This window comes from Amphimedon queenslandica, unplaced genomic scaffold (assembly GCF_000090795.2).
Source record: "Amphimedon queenslandica unplaced genomic scaffold, v1.1 AMPQUscaffold_13444, whole genome shotgun sequence".
NCBI lineage: Eukaryota > Metazoa > Porifera > Demospongiae > Haplosclerida > Niphatidae > Amphimedon > Amphimedon queenslandica.
In genome coordinates, this window is record NW_003546320.1 from 159,311 (window position 1) to 165,063 (window position 5,753).

Sequence of the window (5,753 nt, forward strand, 5' to 3'; positions counted from 1 at the left end):
TCATCATTAGTCAGATAAGCTCTAGGACCACTCTTGGTTCCTGCAAGAACTTAGCCACTTATGTGGTCATGCAATGTGGAACGTGGAACATTAAATTCCTCTGTAGCACGGCGTATTGACATGCCCTCGTTCACTGCTTCACAGGCCTTTCTTAACGTATCAGGATCCCAGCACTTGTATGCATCACGATGACCTGTATTGTGTCTTCCAAAAACTGGTCGAGTATTAAATGATTTAGAGCGGTAAACACGGTGATGTAATGGTTCGACAGACAACATACATGTAGATGCCATCTCATCTATAAAAGATAATTATATCATACCATATGTAAATAATATTCCTCATATTAAAAATTCTAATCACTGATCGCACTCATACACATACATGTAACTCAGAAATTTAAACAAACAAGGAAATGTTTAACAAAGTGACAAATGAATTTGCATGATTAGTATAGTAGGCTTTAGCCCTTGCCAAGACATAGCACTCAGCTAATCATTATTCATGAAATAAAAAGACAATAATTTGATGACCGATTACAATTAATTTAAATAAGTGTGACAATAATAGCTGTCGCTTAACCCCTACTTTTACATTGTAATGTTTATTTCTAGTGAAACAGTGCCTTCAGCAGCTTCATAAGACTGTAAGTTACAGTATTTTGAGCACAACTTAGCCTCCCTCCACCTTCCCAAAATAATGCACACAAATTACATACATGACTCATAGTCTACTATCTACCTAAGATCAGCTCGAGGTATCTCTTCTTTGCTATCTGAGTCTGGATTCTTAAAATATTTGCTTATTCCGAGTTTTCAGTCTCACAAAGTAGTCTATAGCATTCACTTCTACACGATCTTTCCCATCAGAGGGTGTGGTTTACACTTCAGGACTAGCTATAAATTAACTATTGCTAATAAAAATTCTTTCACACCTTTTGGTGAAAAAGGTCTATAAACTATAACTTTAGCACAGCATGTTCCAAGCTCCTAGATCTTTCTTTTTGGCCTAGAAAAGTCTTGCTTAACTGTTTTGTGTTGCTCAAACTTAAGAGCTAGGTACAAGAAGCTTCAAAGTGAGAAAATCGAGAATTTGAGTCAGGTTTTGTTGTGTTGTCACTCTAGAGATAGCTGGTAGCATTTTCCAGTAGAGTAGAAGATGGTCTTGAAAAAATATGAAAAGAATTCTTTAAATCTTCTAGGTGAAGAGTTACAATTGTGTTTGTGAAATGCTGGAGCAACGACCTACTGGGCTATAGGTACTAAATTACCTATAATATCTCAAATACTTGATGGCAACAACTTTCTGTCAGCAAGTTTATCATATATTGCTGATTAGTACAGAAAAAGTTAAGCTTCTTTCCCACATGGTCTTGTTGCTGCCATCATTGCAGTTGATGATGTAATGCCACACCTTTCAAGCTACATGCATGGGAGGGGCTGGAGATGCTTGCATGCAAGTATGTGCTGCAGTACAGTATGGAGGTATTCAAAAGCAAGTGCAACTGCAGGAAGCTATGTTGAACGGACTCTCTTCATGCTAAAGTTCTTGTAATGTTAATATCAAACAGCTATTGCAGCAAGGCCACGTACCATAACAGCTATAGGGGCGAGGCTATGCACCGTAGGTGTCTCGTTATCCATGTCTACCTGATAATTATTTGTAATTTCTAGCTTGCTTTTGTGCATTTTCACAATAATATGAAGAATAATAATAATTGGGCAAAGCTCTTACTTACGTGAATTTCTGTATGCATGTATCTATGCATACGTTTGGGGCGTGACTGAAAGATGTGGTCAGGAGGCAGAGCCCCTCATTGTTTTTACATTCTTTCTAGTAATAATAATGACTAGATGAATGTAGAACGTTAAGGGGGTGAGCCTGAGCAAGTAAAGCAATTTACATACAATATATCCTGACAAACTAACAATACTCATCATGTCATTGTGGTGCAGGATGAAGATGATTGTGCACGTATAAGCATGCTCAGAACTTGATGGATGTAGTTCTTCATGGTCTACCACTATGATCTCAGCAGCAATTGAAGTTACCTTGCTTATAGCATTAAAAATAGCTACAACCAGTCATTGCACAAATAATATAGCTATATAGTCAACTGTAGCATATGTACTTTAATGATTGTTGCATCAGCATTCTTCAAGTTAGTCCTGGGCTTTAGACTGTCTCTGACTGTGACTGACATTCACTTGATCAGTTTTTTACATCAATAAAAGAACATCTGCTTTTTTAACGTACCTTGCTGAAGTACAGTGATTACAGTCTAAGTTAGTCTTGCTGACTGATTTGCAGCTCAGCCGCCATTTTATTTTATTGCGACCACACCCATTTTCAATGAAGTTGTTAAGTTTATTAAAGAGTGGAAACCTTTTTCATACAAATAAATAGGAGTGACGTATGTGTACCGACATACAGACTTACATACTCGTGTCGATTATGTGGGGCTCACTTAAGCTCGCCACAATAATAATATAATGGCTTGCAAAAAATGTTGTAGATGTAATGGTAACGGGGCTATGTGATGCCATTGTTCTTGTGTTAAGAAGGGTCTTCCTTTCGTTTCCTGTCTCCCTTGGAAAGAGGGCTTGTGTTTCAAAGCCATAGCTTGTTTTCTGTCTCATTTGGGCCAGTAGGATATTACTGTTCTGCTTTTCCTTCCAATGGTACAACAGCAGCCTAGCTTCCTGTCCCCTTAGCCCTGCCCCAGCCGACCTCAGCCTTTTCCTTACCACTTGCCACCTCTTGAGGATATTTGCTGTCTAAAGGTCCCTTTTTTATCACGTTCAGAAGAGCATTTGCAATGGCTGGTCTAGTATTTTCTCATCTGCTATTAAAGCAATAGTCTCCCGTCTTTTTGATGATGAGGCCTGGAAGTGCCTATTCATGCTGCTTTTCTTTTTCTTTCTGTCTGCTCTCCTTAGACAGAGGATTTTTACCTGGAAAGATGCAGAATATCTCTTACTCTGGCGACAGGCTACAAATTTCTTTCTAAATCTCTGCCTTCTTCTACTTCCCCCCTCTAATATCTGTCAGGCTTGATGTGTTGAAGTGTGCCATTTTAGTAATGCAATCCAGGTGCTTACTTCTCATGGCCTTGCTCCCCTTTCTCCAGATGTTTGTGATGCTCTTCTTGAAAGGCACAATCTCCTGGACCACCTTCACCTTTTTACCTCCCCTCTTCTCTCTTTCTCCTCATCCTCCTCCTTCTCCCCTCTTTCCCTCTTCCTCATCCCCCTTTTCCCATTCTCGCCTCCTCTTCACCTCCCCTTTCCACTCTGCTCCTCTTCTTCTCCCCACCCCCTCTCCTTTTTTACCTAGAATCTAACCCTTCTTTTTACCCCTCTCCTCCAGTAATTTCCTCTGTTGTCCCCTCTTCTGCTCACACCTCCTCTCCTCTCTCCTGCTTCTGACTTTTTGGCTGTTAAATTATTCCTGCTGACACCGCTCCTGGCCCCTTAAGTTTACAAGCAAACGACTTCAAGGAGGCTGCCTCTGTCAGTAGAGCTCAGCTAATTTTTACCCAGCTCACTTGTTTGTTGTCCCTTCTTTTTCCAGGTTTGTGCCCTGCATCAGTGCTTCCTTACCTATACAGGGCTACCTTTTTGGCTTCTGGAATAAGTCTGTAGGGATTCGTTCCATTGCCATAGGAGAAGGTTACATCTAAGTGCCTCTCCTAATCCTTTATATTCCAAAATTGGTCCATTTTTTTTCCTCTCCAGGTTGAACTAGGTACTCCTAATGGGGCTGAAGTGACTGTTTATTCTCTGAAGCTTCGTCTTGCTGATCACTCAGTTCCATCTCAGTCTAAGTATTGCCTGCTTGTTGACTTTTGTAATGCTTTCAACAATTTAGACAAGAATGTCCTCTTTTGTGAGGTTTGTTTAAGGATCCCCTCACGATTGCAGTGAATTGAATGCTGTTATGCTGTTCAATCTTATCTCTTATTTGGTGACTTCACCCTTCTCAGCAGTTGTGGGGTCCAACTGGGAGATTCCCTTGGCCCCCTTGTCTTCTGTCTGCTACTGCATAAAACATATCAAGAGAGAGGTTTCTGGGCTTCTCCTCAACAGTTAATATTTTAATGACGCAGTCCTTTGTGGATCTCCCATGGATCTTCAGTGGGCTTTGTCCATTATTGAAGAGGGTGGTCGTTCTTCTGGTTGAGCTCGTCCTTTATCGTTCTATGTCCCTTCTGTTTGTTCCCCCAAAGCTCTCCTCCCCCTCCTCCATCCCTCTTCCAGATAATTTCCCTTCCACTTCTGAAGGTTTTGTTCTAGTTGCCCCTGTTGGGCCTATGGAATGTTTGAATAAGATCTCATCTGCCATCCAGCTCCTGCCTCTCTTGAGGATGCTCAATCTGAAAGTTCCCTCCTTCCTGTCTGCTTAAGCCTACCTAAGTTATTTTGTGCCGTGGGCCTCCCTTCTTAATTTTTTAGCTCCCATCATTGACAGTTTTATTACTCTCTCTTTGACAGCCTCTTTGATTTAGCTGACTCCACTTGGTCTCGTCTCAAGGCTGCCCTTTCTATCCATTTGAGTAGGATTGGCCTCAGCTCGCCCTTGGTGCATGCTTTAGCTATTGCCCTAGCCTCTGACTACTCATGCTCTTCCCTGATTTTATCTCTTTATGGCTTTGAGTTACCCTATTCCCAAACTTGATTTTCTCATTTCAGTCCATCTCAGGGATGTCATACCTCACATCATTTTGAGCCATTGACTTCCTGATTACTCAGGGGTCTCTTTTGTGGATTGCTCTGACTTCTAGTTGTAAATTCATGTATTACAATTTGTGTACTTGTTTTACAAGTAAATGGTTATGTATACATCCAAAAAGCATGGAATATAAATTGACTCCTATTACCTGACTGCCTCTTTGCTTGTGATAAAAATATGCTGGCTCCCGTTGCTTCTTCTAGAAATGTTTTAACAGACTTAGATCTTCTCACTGTCCTTATAGCCACGTTGTATTCTTATAAGTGTTGCAAAAAATGTGGTTGACTAATTTTGCCTTGTAATAGTATTTTTACTTTGCTACATTTAAAACAGATTGCCAGGGGTGTAGCTGGGGGGCAAGGGGACAAATGCCCCCCCTTTTTATATCAAAACTTAAAAGTAATGAAGTAATGAGCTGCTTTTGGAAGCAAAGCTGTTCTACAACTTACATATGAAAGGAATAGGCCAAAGAATTTTTTTATATGATGCCATTATAAAGCTTGAAAAATATTTAACGTTGCCTATGATGAGGCAAGAGGTCCGCTATGTTGAAAAATAGGTGTGGTCACACCCAAAAGGGCATAGTTTTGCAAAAATTTTATGGTGCGCTTTGCATGCTGCACAGCTTGCCCCCCATTTCCCAGAAATCCTGGGTATGCCACTGATGGCCCCTACAATTATTCACCCTCTAGCCTTTGTGCTATACCCTGCTACAACTGCAGGCTGTCAGCGTTGTGGCATGTATTTTTTAAGCTGTAGCATAGACTACTAAGTATTATATACAATATTACACTATAGTTACTGTAAAATTACTGGCCCTGCCAGGTATGATATAAGCCATAACAAAGCTAGTTAATGATACTGACTTAGTGGAAAGTAATAAGTGTGTTAACATTGCATTAATGAAGCTGGACAAGGGGTGTCTGCATTCACTGGAATGGATTACTGGAATGGAATACTGGAATGGAACACTGGACTATAAAATTCACTTTGTCATCATAATTAATAATGCATGCATGATA